Genomic DNA, 24257 nt, shown 5'->3' with positions numbered 1-24257 from the left:
ATCTATACTGATATAATCTAAATATTAACAAAAATGTGTTTTAAATGTGTACTTCTATTGTTTAGTTTTACCTAAATGTATTCATTCCCCAGTAACATTATAATATACAGTAAAAGTTGCAATGACCACCTTCCTGGAAGACCAAATCTGTGACTCCTGATAAGAAACTGCTTTACAATAGCTGTTTGAAACTGGAGAACTGTCCTCATGCAAGTAGATCATTAGCTTTAAACGTGATCATATTCAGCCTGGCAAAAAATCCATTAGACTGCTCTCAGTTTACTTGTATCATGCCAACAAGCTTGCTTAGAACAACATCAACAAGTGAAAGAAACTTGAGAACAGAAACGCTGGCTAGATTTTCTGTGGGGTGACAATCTACTGTAAGGTTTGAATTTATGCCATGATAGACAATTTTGTACAATGTAAAATGTTTTATCATGCTTTACCTGAATAATCAGAATGCAAGAAACTGCAACAAAGAGACAGCTTTCCTTCATACAAAAAAATATCCGTATTTGCTTTTTAATAGCACTCAGATACTTTAGCTTGAAGTGAAATAAAAACACATACTGTAGATACTGTAAACACTAATTTTCAGCCAACATTCAGATCTATCATGCTATTTTAACAGCATTAAAACCTCATGGTCATTTACAACATCTACAAGCAACAAGGAGGCTGTCACTTTGCCTGGAGACAATGGTCACATGCATGCTCAAGGCCCTTACACTGAGAACAGATTCTCTTACATATGTATTCCACACTGTGCTGTTATTAAACTAGTTTCTGGCCCCTCTGGATCTATGGACAGACATACACTGTCATATAGGAGTTGGAAGCCATCTCCAATCCCAAAAGAGATACATATTTTTACAGACATGAATTAATTAAATAGGCTAACATGTACTGTTAAGATGTTTGATAATCGCAATGTGTCCTACTTTAAACATCTGAAACACTGGCATTACTTAGATCCACGGATGTTTAGATCACTGGAATAGTCCCCAGTGTCTTATACTTTGGTAGATGAATTGATACTCATCAGGCATTAAAACAGCTTGAGTCTTGATGACTTAAGTAGGCACATTTCAGGCCTGATAAAAAAAAGATAAATATCTCACTTCTTCCTCCAAGATGCAAGCCAAGCATATAAATAAAATACTGCAATTGTTTATCTAACAAAGATAACAAAGAAAGTGGGTTTAAAAATTGGAACAAAACAACAACAAAAAAACTACACATAGATTGCAATCCTTATGCAAAAGTAATGCTCTTCCATTATGATCCCTGACACATTAGGTCAATGTCAATTGTACACATTTAATACCCACGTATGTTGGCTACAAACTAATTCCCACTGAAGATGACATCTTTTTTAGGGGTCAGTGATCGTTCACTGGAGATCTGTAAAATTGTAATTTCAGAGAATATAGGTTTGAAAAGGAAAACTTAGGCTGCATTTCCTTAAAGGTATTATTGGTTATTTTAAGACAGCTTTCAAATTGTAGAACGTGAGGCATTATGATTGGCATTGTTAATACTTCAGCAGTAGACACATTTTAAAATCACAATGTTTTTATATATTTGGTATCATTATTATTTTAAATGATGCAGTGTACACTGATGCCAACAGATTTGAGGGGACAGCAAAAACATACTCCGCCATGACCTTATTCTGAATGTGACGTTTATTACTGTCCAGAAAATATGGATATACAACTAATATATTTGAATGTTTCTTTTTGCTAACATGATATTAATTAACCTTTAATGCATTTAGCACAAGTGCAACATAATACTTAGGTGACACATTAGCTATATCAGGTTTAATAATTATGTAATGGGAACTCAGAATATAAGATGGGGATCACTTTACTGTTCCATTATAACATTCCACTATTCATCCTCTATTCTTTAACTAGACTTGGGCTTGAATAAAATAACTTGCTATAATGAGTTTATCTCCTGGTCATCTTTCCTTTTAAGCATATGTTTGACTTGCTTGATAATGTTTTCAAATATATTAACTGTATTCAAATACTATGGCAGAATAAAGGGTATCCACTGTACCATTTTGAATACTCAAATTATCTAATAACTATAGCAAAGGCTTCACATTATTTTTTTTTATTTTTTTTTTTCACTGTCACCTAAGACTTCAGTTTCTATACTATTGTAAAATTACTGGTATTGCAGTTAAGCTTTTCATTGTAATATATACATATATATATATATATATATATATATATATATATATATATATATATATATATATATATATATATATATATACACACACACACACACACACACACACACACACACACACACACAGTTGTTCCATGTTATAACACCCCCTTTTATACACCCCCCTCACATACCGCTAGCTATTCTCTCTGAGCAAATGTCATCAATATAAAAACAGTGCTATTTTTAGCTGTTATATCGCCACGCCACTGGCCAACATTCCAAGCCAAGCAAACGTAAATATAAGCATTGTAGTTGCCCTCAATGTAGCGCCAGCTAAATAATCATGGCCAATTAAAACAACAAACTTCTGCAGGTAACCTTTGACTCACTTTTCTAAATCGTTGTTAACTGAACGTTCATCAACACTTGGAACAATTTCATTTTAATTAGTTAAGTTAACAGTCAAAAAGTCAATTTCAGTAATACACTAATTTGTTCAATTAAGTAATTTAGGTTAATGTTCATGAACACTACCTGTAATGTAACTTGACTGAAAATCCTAAAATACAACTGTTACCAACTGTTGATGTTTTTTTTTTTTAAATCCGTAGGCGTTGTGCAAACCCGAAACATGCTTGCATTGTCTTGTGCCATACCACACTGTGATTACATGTGAGTCAGTTAGCCATGGTACCCATCAACCTGGCAAATCAACCTGTGTCTTTTATTGTTAGTTTGTTTGTGTAAGCTACAGTACTTGCATATCTCCAGAATGTCAGTTGGTCAGCCGATCAGCATTATTCTGCCGTTTGGCAGTGCAAATGAAAATAAAAGCAGCTGCTGGAATGTGCTTAGCAGCATGTTGCAGTCAAATTAACCACGTGATTTTCCAAATGTTCTGTATTCCACCACAGAAGCCCTGTTTGTTCCATAATTGTTATGTAATGTTTTTCTTTTTTTTGCTTGAACAGGTCTGCCCAACATTTCCATTCAGTTTAATGCATGTGGTTCACATGTTTATCTAAAACTTTCAGCATTTAGCACACACCAATTTGAAGGGTATATGTAGTTCCAAGAGGTCCATGGGAAATGTAGTTCCAAGAGGTCCATGCAGGTACATGTGAAGCCATCTTGAGGCAGGGAATGCAATTTAAAACTTTTAAAAAGTGGTCAAAATCTAAAAATAAATAAACAAAACAACGCATACACCTTATGTAAACAGTTGTAGCAACACATGGAAACATGTAACACAATAAAATAAAAAGGCCCTTATGTACCCTTGTGTAATATTTTTTGAGGAAAAAAAAAAATACAAAATCTCGGTTTAGGTTTTTCATTTTTAGTTTTCTTTACTTTATTTTTATATTCAATTTTAAACATTTAGACTGTCCTAATTAAAGAAGGGCCCCCCAATGGTTAAACAGAATAACATAATGTAATACAAAATTTCAACATAATTAATACTAGGCAAAATGAAGAGTTTGAGAATTACATGCTTAGCAACAGTTAACAGCAGAACATTTGATAATTGTAAATGCCAATGGTTTAATAACAGTGATTATATTTAAGAATTATCACACTGATCTGAAAAGGTTTATGAATGTTGACAACCTTCTTTCCTCATTCTTTTTTTTTTAGATATAATTTTGATACAATGATATTCTGCTCATAAACAGTTAAAGTATAAATCTTGGACAGTCCTTAAAAACAGAAATATATACTTCATAATAAACCACATACTTTTGTAAACAAAAAGTCAAGCTGGATTAGTTGTTTATAATACAAGGTCAAAAGAACTAAAGCAAATTGTAATACCATTTGGCATGTTACTGTATTTTGATGCCTTACGACAGGAAAGGGTCCAGCAAAATATGTACTTTTAATGCTTTATTTACGACACTGAAATGTAACCACTTTCTCAATAAAACAGTCAACCATTTTCATGTTTTGAGAATCAACATTTGTTTCAATTTGGTTAACTTCAAAAGTCATGTATGTTTGAAAATAATTATTTGGTACATAGTCTATCAAAATACAGATTTTATCTTGCGTCAAACTGATTGACGTAAACTGATTGTTATGTAATGGATATGCCTGCTGTCATGGTAATTACAGATTTGCATGGACGATGCTTAAGATAGGAATACAGCTGATATACATCACAATTAAAAAAATAAATAAAAAAAGCAGATAGAGTACATGGAATGTAAAAGTGCAATCTTTGAGAAAACAAATTAAATATTGAACTATAACAAACCAAAGGTGCCTTGTACATGTAAAGATAACCAATTTTCAGTGCTGAAATAAACTGTGAACAGGAAACCACCAGACAATAAAGATTCAAGAAAAGATTAAACTGCTGGTACAAAACCTAAAATACCAAGCAATGAAAATAAATAAGTATGGCAGTAACTGCTGCTGAAAATACAAAATTAGAGCCACAACGAAAATGTCTAAAAAATAGAATTGAGACATAAATACAGACGATGGACAGATTCCTCCATATATTAAGGGATTCAAACATTCTCAATAACTTGTGGTAAAGAATGTTGTTTATAAGTTTCCTCCCCATTGGATAAGCTGCTGTAAAACTCTAAAGCCTTTACATACATATTCATAGGTGCCTCCGATGTATCCCCAGTACCGACAGTGGACAATATTTCAACAGTATCGCAATTAAATAGTTCCAAAAAACATAGTAAAAGGAGTTACAATTTAAAAAATAAGAGGCTAAATTAAAATGCCACAGACAGTTGGGCAGAATTTGTGTTACATTGGCATGCTTTAGAAACTGCAAATATATATAAACAAACAATAGAGATACAGATAATTGTTTTTAGGGTGGTGTTCTTTTTAGGCAAAACATTACGCCACTATAGTAGATCTCTCAATCTGAACTGGCATGCAGATGTTATTGATAATAGAGGGCAGCTATGCCCATGAATGATGATAAAGGGTGATGTTCTTAATGAGAACAGTACATTTTGTCCCCTTGACAACTGACAATATTTCAGGAACATCAGAAACTACTGGAGATTTATAGGCTATACAGGAAAAAAAAAAAGGTCTAATATTTTACTTGAATTTTTGGAACAAAAACGTATTTGGATGTCACGGTAACACTGCACCATTTTATTTAGTGCACCACAAGTAGCAATTCCATTTTCACAGGGTACTGCAGTAGTTATATTAATTATAATCAGAGCAGAAGCCTATACTGAAGGAAATGTGCTAAAAGGGCTGCAATCAATGACACTGTATAGTTAATGAACTTTGTGACCTTTAGGAAAATGTACACTGCTTAAGCAATCTCTGTGTATTTAATAATTTAAACTAAGGGAGAAAACAGAGGCTTGGTTCAATAAAGATGAGAATATTTATCTGTCTGAAAGACAGTTGACATTTTATTGCAGTGAAAAGATCAGTCTCTTAATTATGTAGCCATTAGTTTTTGTGCGTTTTAATAAAGAAGCCTAATAGATCAAGCATTTTCTAGGTATTGGACTAATGGGGAAAATCAATGCCCAATATGAAGTCAGCTTGATTCCTTAAATTAAAACCTGAGGAGGACAGTGCTGCAAAACAAGATGGTCCAGAGTTATGATGAGCAATTTATTTTAGCTTCATTTACAAAAAGCACAGGAGGCAGGTATGAGGGGTAGGGGCTATTAGGAACTGTATGTTAAGCATCATACTGTACATCACTATTAGTTTTTTGTTTTGTTTTGTTTGTTTGTTTTTTTTTGTGTAAGAATCTTGTGCAAATGCTCTTCTTTTTAACAATTACCTCTACCTGCCTGGCAGAGCCGAAGCTAGGTTAACTAGTGCCTTCGGCAATGTTTGAGGTGGCACCCCCTCCGAGTTAAAACTAAAGAATCAAGCTATATAAGTAAACATTAACTGTTCAGAAACGACATTAAAACAAATTCACAAGGAGCATATTAACACACTAAACATTTCCCATAATAATTCTTATAGTAACTTTAATGTATTTTTTGTATGCTCAAAGGGCGTTTTTCAGTCCCACCCTCGGAGACAAACAGAATAAATATTATCATAAAAAAAGATCAGTTCACTCTACTGAAGTCATTGTTTTGCTCTGAAACACTATTGAAAGCACACATGCAGTTATAAATACAATCTTACACTAATAGTAATAATTATGTTATACCTATTACAACCTTTTACCTATTAACTATCTCCTAGGCACCAAATACAAGGGAAAGCTACGTTATAGGTACAATGGTAAACCTTTCTTTTGTTTTTAATCCACACAGCTCCATATGGTTATTTTTACTTAGCTGGACTACTGTATCAGTGTCCTTTAAATACATCAAAGACATTATCCCCAAAATAATAAAGAAAGCAAACAGTCCATATATACACATTCAATAAAAAACATACAAACATCTTCCAACAGAGCAAGAGTTCAGTAAGAGCACATAATGATCTAGGATGGGCAACCTTCACATAGTAGAGGGCCAGCAAAACCTTTGGTGGGTCATGCATTTATTTTAGTAGGCCACACAATGTATATCTGAGAAATATTTGCTACAATGAATGTAGCATGTTAAAATACAATTAACCATGTATTAACAGTGTGAAAATATACAATGTCCCTTATTGCAAATAACCTTTTAAAATTTAAATAAATAAATAAATCTTTCTTAATTTATTTATTTTTTTCCTCATTTTGTTTTCTTGCCAGAGTGAAAACTGTGGTTCAAGTTCTAATCCATTGGCACTGCGACAATTTGGAGATGCAAGGGATTGGGGCATACCTATTTATCTGTTTTCTATAATAAAAAAAAAGACAGACGGATCACCAACCGATTTGTAAATGTTTCACTTCCAAACTCATACGTAGACCTGTCACTTGACACACTTCACAGTACAGCAGACACACAAGCAAAACAAGAGCACAACCCCGCACCCCCACAGGTCGGTCTTCCACACTGAAAAAGCACTTCAGACTTAAAGCATGCTTATAGCTAAATAGTTTAAATAAATAAGAATTCATCTGTTAGCTGTTGATGGGCCAAATACTGTAAAATGGTCTGGCTATTTTGTAAAATAATAAATATAGTATGTCACACACAGCAATGCTTTCTTTAACATTATGTTTTTAGAACAGCAGAAGGACACATCAATGAAGATCATTATGAAGCGTGTAAATACCCAATTAGTATATTTGTAATTAATGATAATACAGTAAATGCTTTTTTATAATCAAATGATAACACCTACAGCCATTGTGAAGACTGTGAAGACTTCTAATAGAAACCTAGGACAGGACTGATACAATGTCCTTCACCCACTTAAAATGAAACAGTTCAGCTAGGTAAGTAAGTAAGTGTATACATTTTGGTGTCGTATCATCTGCAATGCAGTGTGGCAATATGTTCTAGACTATCTGCTATTTAACCTATAGAAATAAATAAATAATCTCAATATAGCATAGCCAAATTTTAGGCTGACAAAATTGATTATTCTCACATATAACTGTAAAGCACTCAACCGTAAGGTATGTAAGAAACACAAAATAAACTAGAAAACTAGTCTTCAATGTCGTCTAATGGAGTAATGGGATTCTGTGATTATTTTTATATACAGGTATATAGTGGGTTATAGTCTCTACACGTACATGATCATGTCATGTTATATTTATCAACAAAAATAAATACTGATGGGGAAAAAAACCCACAACCTTACTAACTATTTTGGTTAACACTGTAACAGACGTGTATGAATTTAAATGCATGGGAAATGTCTAAGCAAAAATTAAGCATCTTAATAAAAGAAAGCAATGACACAGAAGAGTTTCAGTGCCTCTTGACTGAAGGGTGTGTAAATGAGAACTATAAGTGTTGCATAAAAGACCTTTGAAGGGATAAAATACATTTTAAAAGACAATCGAGGAAACCCAGGGCTTTTTTAAACAAAAAAATAAATAAATACAGCAAGTAAGCGGTTCAATTCTACTTAACTCACCCCAGGAACAAATGTAAAGATATTGTACTTTTGATTCTTAATTGCATTCCTTGGATATTTCTCTTCGTATTTCTCAGGGCAACCCAGCCAGACCGTTCGTGCTTTGAGCTCTTTCTTCTTCTGACAAGTGTTTGCAAGCCAGTCACAGCAACTGTCCAGGGAAAAGAAAAGTAATCCTGTTTAGACACAACACTTTAACATACAAAGATATGTTGGTATGCCGTATGTGCTCAACCAGTCGATCTGACACCAAAAATAAAAGTCCACAACCTGCAGCCACTGGAGTTACAATTACACTTTCAATGAAATGCTAGAATTGTTTTTTGCTTTATAGTTTTTTTTTTTAAACTAAGAAAAAAATGTATTTGTATTACACAGCACAGGGCAATACCTTTATAAGTACAGGCATCATAAAAAAAGAATACAATCAAGACACCAGTTGTCCCTCACACAACTATTTATTATGCAAACTGAATCCCAGATCTGTATTGGGAGACAAGTTACAATAAAGGATGGAGGAAAACCACTGTGACTACCTATACAGGTCCAAACATTATGGGAAATCTAGGGTATTGCCACAGCTATTTTTAGACAGCTCTAAACACTCTAAAAATCACATAAAAAACACAATTCTAATACCTGTGGATACATTAAGAGAGGCAGAAAATATGGACAAAATCGTGCTCTCATTCTGCGTGTTGAACATGTAAAACAAAGTAAATGAAGATGGATCATCATGAAACTTAGTATACTTTTGGGGAAGGATACGAACCAGGTTACTAGCGAGTGACTTTTATAACAAGGGTGAAAATAACTACACAATTCTCTATACTAATGATTCATGCAATATTTCTAAAGTACAGTACCAGTGTTGTTCAAACTGTAAATAACTTTCTGTCTCTCCCTTTTGATACAGTATCTGAACCAAAGAAAAGCTGTGCTGGCACTGTATAAGACATACATCACATTCAGCATTCATTTTATAACTAGGGCTATTATATGGTTATCTTTCCTAATGTATTTACTTTTTTGCTGTGAGACGAGATGCTTCAGCTTCGCTGTAGCCCTGCTCTGGCAGCCGAACCTGGGGCGAGCCCATTGCCTCTTCCCCTCGCCTGACCCGCTCTCCTTTTCGCACTTGGTTTGCTTGCCTGTCACTTCGAACTGTACTGAACTGAACCCCTGACTGCTGTTTAGCCAGGCTATTTATAGTTTAAAAACTAATTAAAATGATACACTAGTGGGAATGTTATCATTTTTTTTTTGATAAAAAATATAGCTGTGATTACATGGTGCTTTAAGCATGGTTAATTCATGGAAAGTTAAATTTTTGTTTCACTACATGTGCATTATAGAGAGGGAGTTATTTTATTATATATTTTAGTAAGATGTGTGTTGTTATGTGTCCTGCTCTTTGGTTATAACGCTCATATTGTGTGTCCCCTGAGACCCGTGTTAGAGAGGGAGCACTGTGTGTGTGTGTATATATATATATATATATATATATATATATATATATATATATATATATATATATATATATATATACACACACACACACACACACACATACACACACATACAATGTAGAGAAAAAGTTTGTGAACCCCTTAAGATTTTCACATATTTCAAACCTAGAATTGTTATTAGATCCTAACAATATATAAAGATAACCTGATTAAATAAATGACACAAGAACATGATACTTTTTCAACATTTATTTATCCACAAATGATTCAACATTCAATATCCATGTGTGAAAAAGTATGTGAACCTTTAGATTCAGTAACTGGTGGCACCCCCTTGAGCAGCAATGACTTCAACTAAGTGTTTCCTGTAACTGTTGGTCAGTCTCTCACATCAGTTTTGAGGAATTTTGGCCCATTCCCATTACAGAACTGCTTCAGCTCGGTGACATTTCAGGGCTTCCTTGCATGGACAGCTCGCTTCAGGTCCTGCCACAACATTTCGATGTGGTTTAAGTTCGGACTTCTACTAGGCCATTCTAAAACGCAGAATTTCTTCTCTTGTGAGCTGCTTGTATGTTTAGGATCATTGTCTTGCTGCATGACCCACTTTCTCGCGGACGAATGGCCTGACATTCTCCTCTAGAATCTTCTGATAGAATGCAGAATTCATGGTTGTGTCAATGATGGCAAGCCGTCCAGGTCCTGTGGCAGTAAAGCAGCCCCAAACCATCACACTCCCACCACCATGCTTGATGGTTGGGATAAGGTGCTTCTGTTCGAATGCAGTGTTTGGTTTTCGCCAAACATAACGTTTCTCATTGAGGCCAAAAAGTTCTACCTTTGACTTATCTGTCCAGAGAACATTGTTCCAGAAGTCTTCTGGCTCATCTATTTGCAAACTTCAGACAGGCAGCAATGTTCTTTTTAGAGAGCAGTGGTTTCCTCCTGGCTATCCTTCCATGAACAGCATTCTTGTTCAGTCTTTTCTGATAGTTGAGTCATGAACACCCACATTAGCCAAGGCGAGAGTGGCCTGCAGATCCTTGGTTTGTTCTTGGAGAGATTTTGGTAGAACAACCGCTCCTGGGTAGAGTGACTGTGGTCTTGAACTTTCTCCATTTGTAAACTATCTGTCTGACAGTGGATTGGTGGCACCCCAAATTCTCAGAAATGGTTTTGTAACCCTTTCTATGAGCATCAATAACTGTTTTTCTGAGGTCCTCAGAGATTTTTTTTGATTGTGGCATGACGTATTTCCTGTATGGTGAAGACCAAACTCACTAAGTTTCTGATCTTTATATTAGGCGGGGCCTCCCAAACTCACCCCTGAAGATCTACCTAATTATTTAAACACCTGATTCTAATTATCCCCTTAATTGAGCTGATAAAACCAGGGGTTCACTTACTTTTTCACATACCCTTTCACATTGCCTAATTCATACATCATTTTGTTTCAAAAGACATGGAATTGATTAATATAAACCCTATTGGATATTTAAGAAAAAGACTGGATTTGATTCAAGAAGGGTATCATGGTAAAACTATGGAATTTCCATAATTATCATCGGGGTTCACAAGCTTTTTCTCGGCACTGTATACATATAAAAAGAAGGTTCCGACATGTCTAGTATATCTGAATACATAATGTTTAATTTAGCTTGTGTAACCAGGCCATTCTAAACCAGGAGAAAGACTGGAAACAGCAAAAGTTTAGAGTAAAAAATAAATATGTATTAATTAAAAAGCAAATGCATAGAAAATCTGCACATCTTAAAAACAGTTTTGGTGAATTTAACACCAGTTTCACTCAAGGTTACAAAACCTACACCTTTATTGTGTTATAAAAAAGATTATATTATCAACATGTAACAAATGCAGGTGTTTTACAGCTCAGTGCTCTTGAACAGCAGCCATGACAACCTCAGTAGCAAGTTACACTAGCAAAAATAAACATCCAGTAAAAATATGTAGAGTGATGCAGTTAACTTAAGAAACAAAACCATTTTGTTCACACAGCATGTCTATATTGAGAACCTTCCTCATACTAATGTGTTTGTATTTTAATAAACAACAGTAATGGGAGAATGTATAGGGAGTGATGTATCTGCCTTTGCTTCACATCTGTAATGTGCTGAATTAACATGTCTAATGAGAAATTTCATATAAAATGGGTACAGGCTCCCATCCTAATACAAGAAACAAATGGTGAGAGATTCAATTAGATTCAATTACCTTAAAATGTTTTAGGAAAACGTGTTTTTAGAAAATACTGTAGTTAAAATCTGATAAAAACTCAACTAGCCTATCTCTCCGATACGCAAGTATTTAGGCTAGATAGCTCCTAGTCAGGGCTGGGGACACATATTTGATCTGCGATTATGTATTTATTTATTTTTAGAAAGTTTCTTCTCTCTAAAATATCAAATTAAATGTACTCTCATAAAATATCAATATAAATATATGTATATATGCTTATATAATATATATATATATATATATATATATATTATATAATATATATATACATTATTGATATATATATATATATATATATATATATATACACATCATATACTACAGTACCAGTCAAAAGTTTGAGTACACCTACTTGAAACCAGGTTTTTCATGATTGTCTATGCTTTTAACTGTATAAACTTGTCTAAAAACACTTAATATTTCATTATAGGATACAGGTACTTATATAAGCTGACAATCATAAGTGAATTGCATTATTAAATGTAATATTTAAATGAAAATGTAAATCTTGTCAATTTCAATGAAATGGTCACCCAAAGCAAGGGGATTTCAGTCTGAAGCCCAAGTCAGTTAAAAGTCTGAAATGTGTATAACACGGTGTTAGAACACTGGTCTAAGTATAAAAGTGTCTGTGTTACATCTTCTCTGAGTTAACTAGCATGTTACCTAATTAACCTTTTGTCACCATTTATTGTTGACAGGTGAGGGTTCATGACTACTATAAATATAGGCAGCATTGGCACAAGTTTGTCATTCCTGAATGTAAGGGAGCACAAAATGGCAAAATACGCTCAGTTAAGCAAAAAAAGACTGTAATTATTTTAACAAATGAAGGTTAATCTTTTTGACAAATCGCAAGAACTTTGCAAGTGTCTGTAACTGCTGTGGCCAAGACCATCAAACGATTTGAAGAAACTGGCACTCATGAGGACCGAACAAGGTCAGGCAGGCCAAGGGTGACCTCAGAATCAGAGAACAAGTTCATTTGAGTCACAAGTCTGCGAAACCAGCGATTAACTGCCCCTGAAATACAAGCTCAGCTAAATGACACTAGAAGTACAGATGTTTTAACATCAACTGTTCAGAGGAGAATGCGTGAAGTTGGCCTAACTGGAAGAATTGCTGCAAAGAAACCATTGTTACGAGTGCAGAATAAGAGAAAGAGACTTGCCTGGGCCAAAAAATACAGAAACTGGACGTTTGAGGAGTGGAAGTCGGTCTTATGGACAAATGAGTCAAAATTTGAAATATCTGGGTCCAACTGCCGAGTATCTGTAAGACGCAGAGAGGGTGAGCGCATGAGTTCTACATGTGTGGTTCCCATTGTCAAGTATGGAGGAGGCAGTGTCATGGACTGGGGTTGCTTTGCTGGTGACAGAGTTGGTGATCTTTACCAAGTCCATGGCAAGCTCAAGCAGCATGGCTATCACAGCATACTTCAGATGCATGCCATTCCATCAGGATTAAGGCTAGTTGGGCAGTCCTTCATTCTTCTACAAGATAATCACCCAAAACACACCTCAAAGGAGTGCAAGAACTATCTGGCGAAGAAGGAAAGTGAAGGACAACTCAATCTAATGGCCTGACCTGCCATATATATATATATATATATATATATATATATATATATATATATATATATTATATATATATATATATATATAGTCATTTGACATTTTAAATGATCTCAAAGATTAAAAGAAGAGTGGAATACCGTAGCAGAGTGGCCTAGAACCGTGGCTTGTGTAAGTTTAAGTTTCAGACACTTAAGAGTTAAATAGGCAAACTTTCTGTATAAAATACACTGTAATAATTGTGCTCTACAGGTAGCGTTGGTAATGAGGCCAACTGCAGCTCAGTAGTCCTGTCATTCCTCAAAGTTCAGCATTTTCCCATGCTTCTGCATAACTAATGTGCTGCAGATTAATTGAGTGTTTAGACCATCTCACAGCCCAGATTAGCCCAAGCATTTGATATCCCCTGCACTTCATATGGAAATGTCATTCAATGGCACTACTGACAAAGTGTTTTTGATACGTCGAGGAATGAAAATCTCACAAGAAAGAAATCAATCAGGCCAAAAGAACCTTGGAATATTGATCTGTCTGCATTATGTATTACTAATTTTCCCAAGCCTGAACCCTGGGTGTAAAAAAATATTGAGTCGGGCATTAAAAACTTGAGAAACATTGTTATTGTAAGATTCACAGATTACAGCTATTCAAGTCAAACATAAAAACATTTACTGCATTTTTTTCAATAAGTAAAAATGTTAAATTCTACTTAAAAAAAAAAAAAAAAAAAAAAATGTATTGAATAAAACACCCAAATAAGGTAGCTTTCGAAAAAAAGAAAAAAAAAAAGTTGTTTATTTCTAGTGCAAATATTTTTGTGCATGTCAAAGGTTAGGAAAATAGTAATTACATTCAGTACATGTACAATTTGGTGTCTGAGGTAATTTACAATGTTCAATAACTTTTTTAGGTTTGTATAATATACTGTTAAAATACTTTTCCATACATGCTAAAGGAAAATATTAGGAAAGACAATATTTCAGTTTAATTTATATACAAAAAAAACATAAAGTGAGTGATAGCCAGTAGAAACAGCTCAACAAATCAAATCATCTAAATGCATGGCTGAAATCATGGTGCACATAGGAAGGTTTCACCTTCCTTGAACATTGGACCCCATTCTACAACAAGGACTATCTATATAGGCGGGATGGACTGCACTTAAATAAAAAGGGAACCAATCTACTTTGATAAAGGATCCTCAAGGAGGTTAAGAAGAATTTAATCAATCAAGAATTTAATAAAATCAACGAAAAAACAGACGGGAGACTACTATCAAAACAAGGGCAACAACTCAGGTAAGACAGCCATTAAATGTATTTATCTAAATGTTAGAAGTCTCAGAAACAAAATGTTAGAACTTGAAGCTACTGCACTAACAAGTAACTATGATGTGATATAATATTAGTCGGTATATACTATATAGGAAAGACAGGCAGGACAGAAGAGGCGGAGGGGTAGCACTATATATCAAAAATAGTCTTGAAGCCCAGGTGTTAAATCTGGAAGAAAAAATATGGGTCAGAATAATGCACAAAAATTCACAGGGCATAATAATAGGGGCATGCTATAGACCACCAAATTCAGACAGCGAGCAAAATACAATGACATTAGAAATGCATGCAGCAAAGGAGAAGCCATATTAATGGGTTATTACAACTTCCCCCATGTAAAATGGGAAAACCCGGTGGGGAGCAGGACAGGAGAAACTGAAATGGTGGAAATGACAAATAACTCCTCCCTAACACAATTTGTCAAGGCACCAACTAGAGGGGAGGCATGCCTTGATTTAGTCTTTTCAAATAACAAAAACAGAATAACTAAAAGTCAGAGAACCATTGGTAAACTCAGACCACAACATGGTCTCATTTGAAGTGCTTCTTAGAACCCAACAAGTAATGTTTAAAACTAAGGTTTACAATTTTAGAAAGGCAAAATATGAAGGTATGAAACAGAGACTAACAGAAGTAGAGTGGAACAAAATAGAGAAAATATACACGGAAACTGGGGAGTTGGTTCCAGACCCTCACGATTCTCTGTGTAAAAAAGTGTCTCCTATTTTCTGTTCTGAATGCCCCTTTGTCTAATCTCCATTTGTGACCCCTGGTCCTTGTTTCTTTTTTCAGGTCGAAAAAGTCCTTTGGGTCGACATTGTCAATAACTTTTAGAATTCTGAATTCTTGAATTAGGTTGCCGCGTAGTCTTCTGTGTTCAAGACTGAGTAGATTAAATTATTTTAGCCTGTTTGCATATGACATGCCTTTTAAACCCGGAATAATTCTGGTCGCTCTTCTTTGCACTCTTTCTAGAGCAGCAATATCCTTTTTGTAGCGAGGTGACCAGAACTGCACACAATATTCAAGATGAGGTCTTACTAATTCATTGTACAGTTTTAACATTACTTCCCTTGATTTAAATTCAACACTTTTCACAATATAACCAGGCATCTTGCTGGCCTTTTTTACAGCTTCCACACATTGTCTAGATGAAGACAGTTCTGAGTCAACAAAAACTCCTAGGTCTTTTTCATAGATTCCTTCTTCAATTTCATATCTCCTATATGATATTTATAATGCACATTTTTATTTCCTGTGTGCAGTACCTTACACTTTTCTCTATTAAATGCCATTTGCCATGTGTCTGCCCAGTTTTGAATCTTGTCTAGATCATTTTGAATGACCTTTGCTGCTGCAACAGTATTTGCCACTCCTCCTATTTTTGTGTCGTCTGCAAATTTAACAAGTTTGCTTACTATACCAGAATCTAAATCATTAATGTAGATTAGGAATAGCAGAGGACCTAATACTGATCCCTGTGGTACACCACTGGTTACCTCGCTCCATTCCAAGGTTTCTCCTCTAATCTGTACTTTCTGTTTTCTACATGTTAACCATTCCCTAATCCATGTACATGTGTTTCGTTAGATACCTACTGCGTTCAGTTTGAGAATTAATCTTTTACGCGGGACTTTGTCAAAGGCTTTCTGGAAATCTAAATAAACCAAGTCATATGCTTTGCAATTATCCATTATCGATGTTGCATTCTCAAAAATCGAGCAGGTTAGTTTGACACGATCTCCCTTTCCTAAAACCATGTTGACTGTCTCCCAGGATACTGTTACCATATAGGTAATTTTCCATTTTGGAAATTATTATAGTTTCCATAAGTTTGCATATAATAGAAGTCAGGCTTATTGGTCTGTAGTTACCTGTGAGTCAAGAGACAGTCAAGAGACTGTTACATGATCTCGGTTAGTGGTTTGTAAATAACTCCTTTCATTTCTTTGAGTACTATTGGGAGGATCTCATCCTCGGTTATGCTAAAGTTATTTAAAACTGGATAAGAATAGGTTGACATGTGGGGCATGTTGTCCGTATCCTCCTTTGTAAAAACTTATGAAAAGTAATCATTTAATATATTTGCTAGTTTTTTTTTCTTCGTCTATGATTTTGCCATTTGTATCTCTTAGACATAAACCTCTTGAATGTTCTCTTGCTGTTGCAATATTGGAAAAACAGTTCGGAATTGGTTTTAGCCCCCTTAGCAATGTTTATTTCTACTTCTCTCTTGGCTTTTCTAACTTCATATTTCAGCTTCATTCGGCCATTGAAAGGTTTTCTCAACTTTTTCCGGAGAAAAAAACGACTAGAGACCTGTGCTTGACGTCTTTTTGATGATGTCAGTCAGGGTCTGACATCGGGCTAGAAAGGGAAAATTCTAATGTGATGTCAAGTTAAACTATTTTGGCAATTTAGTTTTACATTTAGATTTGTCTACTTTAGGGATGTAATTGTTTTGCGCCTATAATACTAGATTTTTGGAGAAAAGCCATCCTTTTTCTGTGGATGTTTTCTCTATTTTACTCCAATCTACTTCTGTTAGTCTCTGTTTCATACCTTCATAGTTTGCTTTTCAAAAATTGTAAACCTTAGCTTTAGTCATTACTTTTGGGGTTTTAAAAAGCACTTCAAATGAGACCATGTTGTGGTCTGAGTTTGCCAGTGGTTCTCTGACCTCTGTTTCAGTTATTCTGTCTTCGTTATTTGAAAAGACTAAATCTTGCTGTGTTTCTCAATATGGAGTCCCCAACAATCATGACCTCCCTTCTTTTTGCTGTCTGGCCACCACTGTTAATAGGGTCCTTGATGTTGATTTTGCTCATCCAAATTTTGAAGTGGCTCAAACTTGTTGGATGTTTTGATTTCTGGTGGTTGTGTTTGACAAAGTTTCTTTTTTTCCCTACTTCTGCCTACCTGAACCCAGCTGTTCTGACCTTCTTCTATCTCCCTGGTGGCTTTCAGTCTGTTAGGGGTGGTGCAGACAGCGTGTGTTCGTCTTTGCCGCTCCCGAGGCAACACAGGGTTGGTAACAGTAAGCTGAGCCTAAAAATAACTAGATATGCCAAATTGGGAGAAAAGAATACAAAAAATAATTGGCGATTACTAAATTTAGAAAATAAAAAAAAAAAAAAATTATAATAAAAACTTACTCTATGTATCAGGCCACCAGACAAATCTGCATAGGCAGTTCTGGAAATTAAATGCCGTAGAAGTCTATTCAGCTATTCATCTATAGCTATAGTCTATTCAACTATTCGCTACACATTACCAATAAACGGGCCACAAACAGGAAACCATATTTGTTACAGTGCTCAAAGTAGACAAAGGAAATTTCATTTTAAATAACTGAATCTGACATGTTGATTAATTAAATGTTTGCAAACTTACAACAGGTTCACAAATTTTGAAAAATGTATGTTTGTATTGGCCTTTACAATGTTTTTCTACATGTGCCAGTAGTTGATTAATGCCCGGTTTATATGAAAGACTGTTTGCACAAATGAAATCTGTTTTAACACAAAAATTTGGAGCAACTGGCTAAACTATTCTGCTTCAGTTATTTAATTTAATTTAATTCATAATCTTAAAACTAAGCACAACACTAACATTTAATTTGTTACCTGTGGAAAATGTTGTTCAGCATAAGACTTTAATAAAGCTAAAGTTAGAAAGACTTTCTATCTTGCAGTTTAAACAATTTGTTCTAGCTCTTTCAAATAAGTAAAAATATAGTAGATCAGTGCTTACTTAAAAAAAATAATAATAATAATTTTGTAAAAATCAGTTCATAGATTTATGTTGACACCAAAATGTGTTTCCATCAGTTATCACTGATACTTCTTTTACCCTTCTTTTTGTAATTCTTACTTCCGTAAAAAAAAAATGCCCAAAAGGAATGTTGCATTGACTGTATCAGGATGACCTCCATTCCCGTTGTCAAGCCAATTTCCTCTTTTCTCCTACTGAACTTAAGAAACAAATGTTAGTGAACCCTGGAGACAAATGTCTGCAGCTTGGGAACGTTCTCCCTGGACTTGTGGGCTGTCTGACCAGTAATGGTTGTTTATGCGTGATTAGGTTTACCAAGCCCAAACGATGTTCTTCCCCATCCCACTGTAGTACAAAGACCAATGCATCCCCCTCTGTGAGCCCCCAGCAAATACTGGCAAATCAGCAGAACCAGGATTCAAACCAGCAAGCTCATGATTGCATGACTCACACTGCACTCCAGGCCGGTGGTGTGTTTACTAGATGAGCCATTAGGGGCCCTTAGTAGAATACTTTATTGTTCATTTGAATAATGTTTTTTATACAAATATCAGGGGAAATTTTCGACCTGTACAGACAACAGCATGCATATTGAGGATATTATCATGAAGAAAAAACAATAGCATTTAATATAATTAACTGGCTTCTTAGACAAACCATTAGGTAACAAGACATACCTGTACTTAAAGAAACAATTCCATTAATGTTTCAAATAAAAAAATAAACAATTAAAAAAAATATATATATATTATATATATATATATATATAAATATCTATAAACATATATCTTAGATATTATATATATATATATATATATATGTGTGATGGGTGAGACCATGTTACTAACACCCAACATTTAGGAGTTTTCCAAACTGTAGTTGGAAACAATGCCACCATCTTTCTGTACAGTATATGAGGTGTGTTCCCAGCTTTGACAACCACACCAGAATTGAAACCAAATGCAGTCGTTAAAGGTAGATATTGATTAATTAGCATTGTGACAGACGTTACTCGGAACACACAGATATTTGTAACATAGTCAATTGAAAGCTACAATTCTGTGAACTGGCAAGATTATCAATCATACATTTTTAATACAGTACCTCTGAATGTCTTAAAAAAAAAAAAAAATCATCTACTGCATCTTTGGGCGGTGCAAGGCAGGGCAGCAGTGGTCCCTCTGGAGGCGATGGCGAGGTCCGGCAGCATCCTGTCCTGGTCCCTCCAATGCTGAAGGGAAAGGCAGGAGCTCCTCCCCTTCTGGAGGTGAAGGTGGCAGGGGCTCCTCCCCTTCTGGCTGCAGTGGGGAAACCAACAAGCATACTAGTCCTCCCAGGGAGGTGGAACCAGCAGGTACTCTCCCTCTGCTGGTGGAGGTGGGAGCGGCACATAGTCCTCCCAGGGAGGTGGAACCAGCAGGTAGTCTTCCTCTGCTGGTGGAGGTGGGAGCGGCGCACAGTCCTCCCACGTTGGTGGAGGTGGAACCAGCAGATATTCTCCCTCTATTGGTGGAGGTGAGAGTGACAAGCAGTCCTCCCACAGAGGTGGAGGTAGAACCAGCAGGTATTCTCCCTCTGCTGGTGGAGATGGGAGTGACAAGCAGCGCTCCCATGGAGGTGGAACCAGCAGGCATTCTCCCTCTGCTGGCGGGTACCTGGGATGTGGACGTTCAGCTTTCACACTCTTGGGCTGTGGATGCACCGATTCCTCCCTCTTGGGCTGTGGACGTTCAGGCTCCTCCCACTCAGGCGCAGGACGTTCGGACTCCTCCCACTCAGGTGCAGGACATTCGGGCTCCTCCCACTTGGGCTGTGGACGCACCAACTTCTCCCACTCCAGGTCTGTGTCCCATCTCTCCCACTCCTTCCTTCCTCTCTGCCTCCTCCTCACCTCCCTCTCTCTCGGCCTGTGGAGGTGATGGGGTCTGCTGCTCCAGCAGCCAAAACCATCCAGACGCACAGGACATCGTCCCCATTGAGTAGGCCTTCTATAAGCTGGGGTCTTCGTATGGGCAGTCCTCTCGGTCATGCACAAACTCCCTGCACATGACGCACAGGGGGAGCCCCTTAAGCCCTCCACTGCTCCTGCTCGTCCTCCCAGTATGGGGGTCCCAGTCTGGTGGGGTCCCGACTCCACCATCTCCTCTCACTGCTGCGGTGGCTTCCAGCTCCTCCTTTTTCCTCCCATCCTTCCTCCTCTTCCTCACTCCAAAAAAATAAAAAATAATAAAAAAAATGAAAACTGCAGTACCTCTTCTAGTCTGAATCCAGGAGGCGCTGGTGATCCCATGCTAGACACCACGTGTGGCAGAAAATGGCGTTGTGGTAGCGTCAGGCCAGAAGGTAGAACACAGACAGGCAGGTACTGCAGTTCAAAGGTGCGGCGTGTGCCGTTTTATTTAGAACAACAAAAATAAATATTTGAACAAAAATAAACACTTGCTCACAGAGCACACGCTCGCTCTCGTACTCTCCAATGTACACCCACCCCAAAGTGCAGAGAGCTGCTGGTATTTATACAGGTGACCATCTCCCGATTAGCAACAAATTAATCACCTAATTAAGAGATGGCCACCTTCTGCAAAAGTTTTAATTAACGTGGATGGGCTTCCCATCCATGCTGCAAAAACAAAACATATACAGAAACAACAAAATACATTTTCAAAACAAAACACAGCGTTCATCAACATTTATATGTTAATAAATATTACAAACACAAAACACAGTACAGAGGCGGAGGCTGAAACCCCATTCTAAAATAAATACTGAACAGGGCTGCTCGCCCTGTTACAGGCCCTAACAGTATCTTAAATACTGAAACCTACACAAACACACAAACATGCACTCAAAACCAAATTAAAAAAATAATAAAAGTTATCTGTACTTTTATTCTTTACATGTTTTACAAACAGTTCACAAACCATGTTTGCTTTTCACAAAGGGTCGGTTGGGCTCCAGGAAATATTCCATGAGAATTAAAGCTCTGGTTATATTGAAACTCTAAAACATTACAAGCTCAGAGGGAACGTGATGCAGCACTTCATGTATCTGCTAGAAAATGAATCAGCTGCTGCTACTGGTAGACAGGTCAGGGGGGTAATAAGTATTTTACATTTTACATGTAGTAATGTCAATGCCACGAAATAATGTACCTTGTACATTTATTATAAATAATAAAATTATTGCCCTACGTGCCTCTACCTCTCCTATTAATACAGCATAATCTTGTGTCGTGAAGTGTGGTTTATTCTCTCGGCGAGTGAACTACCACTTGCTGTTCTGACTACTGTTGGTTGTTCTTGCTCTGTGCTACTGCCGCTCGACATGATCGCTATTTCTACATTCAAAACTAGCCTTGCGGTGAGGCAAGCACATTCTGTCTCTTAAAGGGACTGTTGCCTGGCCCCATTGGATAGCAGATTCCCCAACCTACTCAGTATTGATTGGCTGGGCGTAGACAGTGCACACTAAACGTGCTTGCCTTGGGTTTTTTTTTTATTTCATCAGAATCACACTTTTGGAGAAGCCATTCCCTGCAGGACAGGCACAACTGACTTTAACCACTGCACTTGCAATTGCACTCATTTAATCAGAACAGAGCCCATAGTATTTTATCTATTCTGATGGGTCCAAATCAACAAGTGTACTAAATAATTGAAACATGTACTAAATAACGCATTTTTGACCTAGACGACCTTCCTTAGAAATGTGCAGGGAGTAACGTGAAAGTACAATGGAGTGAAAGTTTCAGAGAAGAAGCGTGGTGGCGGTGGTGTGAGCTGGCATGAATCACGCTAAATTAACGCTGCATGTACTGTATGTGCATGAAGGCTTTTTGTTCCAACTGCAGTGCTGGAATAAGAAAAAAGTCATACAAAACAGCCATAGTGTTTATGGTCAATACAGCAAATAAGAATAATTGTTGTTTTTGTTTTTATTGTGAGATCAAGTTTTTCCACAGAAGTTCAAAGTAACATTAGTTAAAATGTAAGGTTATAGTTAATGCATATCCCATAAATTAGCATTAAAGTATGTACAGTATTTATTGAAAGTACTCCTGACAAAGAATGTTGCAGTTTACTCACCAATATACATCTTACTCACATAATGTCTAAGTTGGAGATTACATCACTCAAAACTTTAACTGGAGTGCTTTAGCATAAGCTGAACACCATGCCAGAGCTCTTTACAATCTACCATTGAAAGCTGATTTGGTTCCTTTAACTGACACTGCAGATATTTTAATACAACATTTTTCTACACAAAACCCATCAGCTAAAAGACCAAGAGGAAACATGCGACCCACTGGAGCAAACACTTTGTATAGTATTTTCATGTATGTAGTCCAGGTGGCTTCTTTAAAAGTTATACTTAAGATGCTGCCCACAAAAGCTTAGCATTGCTGTATAAAAGCAAAAGTATCCATTATTTTTTACTGGGTGCCATGAGACTATTAAGCTTCTGATAATCAAGGAGACAGAGCTTTCCATTAATATGCAAAATCATTACTGTGTGTCATTGTGTGAAGGCTACTGCATAAACCACTTACTACGCACATTTACCACAGTTTGTGGCCAATGTATTTATTCTTTATGGGCAATGGGGAGATATCTAAGTAACATAAAATGATGAAATGCACCAGTCAGTCAATCATGTTCCTTTATTATAAACCCAACAGAATCTTGGACACTGCCTCAGCCAATCAAGATTCATCATTTCAGGTTGTTATCTAGCAGTGAACACCCACTGGTGCAAACAAAAATCCACATTACTGTGTTTTAAACATGCAATATCAATCCACTTTAATTAAAAATGTAAAACAGAAAGATATACCAGAGTATTTGGTGTGTTGAATGTTACTATTTAGGGACTTGACAGAACTGTTGTTAACACTATTACAATGTAATTCATCCTATACCCATTTAAATAAATGCATGTGTCCTCTTTACCTCGCTTAACTGCATACCTATAGCCTGCATCTCCCCAGTTTAACACAAGTTATCCTAATGTTCATGGGTTGCATGGGTCTCCACAATACATTTAGGGAGCTCCTGTTAACTCTTTCAGGACCAAGCTTTTTCAGTGGGATGCTTCCCCAGGACCAGGTGTTTTTTTGGTTATAGTTGACTCTCTTCCTATATAAATTCACGAAAAAAAAAAAAAAAAAAAAACTCTGGGGAACATTATAACAGTAGTTCAGAAACCAAACAAACTTTTACTTTTTTTTTTTAAGTTAAGTATTTTTTATTATGTATTCTGCTTAGAGATACATGTATAAAACACACTATTCCATGACCCGAGTGACCTTACAATACTTTCTGAAAGTTTTGTTGAAAAATATTGATGTTTGAGCAAATTACAAGTCATTGTTTCACCAGAGTGAATGCAATGACATAATACACATTTATTCTCAGATTCTTTATAAGCAATAATAGATGCAACTCTCGATTTATTTTCTCAAAATAAATATTTACAAATAAAATAAGTTATTCATTCCATTATTATCAGTAATAAGGGGAAAAAAAAAAACTTACCTGATAAATTTAGTTCATGAAATAGTATATGCTTATATCTACTCATTTCTTGATACTTATAAATGTTGTAAAAACATATATAATAAAACACAAGACAGAATAAATGTTCCCCTTTTTTTATTCGCTCTGAAC

The 24257-nt window shown here is 36.0% G+C and overlaps 1 pseudogene; it reads right to left on the bottom strand.

The window, feature by feature from the left end:
- The window catches only part of LOC121309221, a 160862-nt pseudogene that overhangs the window by 129197 nt on the left and 7408 nt on the right, over nt 1-24257 (bottom strand).

This window comes from Polyodon spathula, chromosome 3 (genome assembly GCF_017654505.1).
Source record: "Polyodon spathula isolate WHYD16114869_AA chromosome 3, ASM1765450v1, whole genome shotgun sequence".
NCBI lineage: Eukaryota > Metazoa > Chordata > Actinopteri > Acipenseriformes > Polyodontidae > Polyodon > Polyodon spathula.
This window is presented reverse-complemented; position numbering and strand designations above follow the sequence as displayed.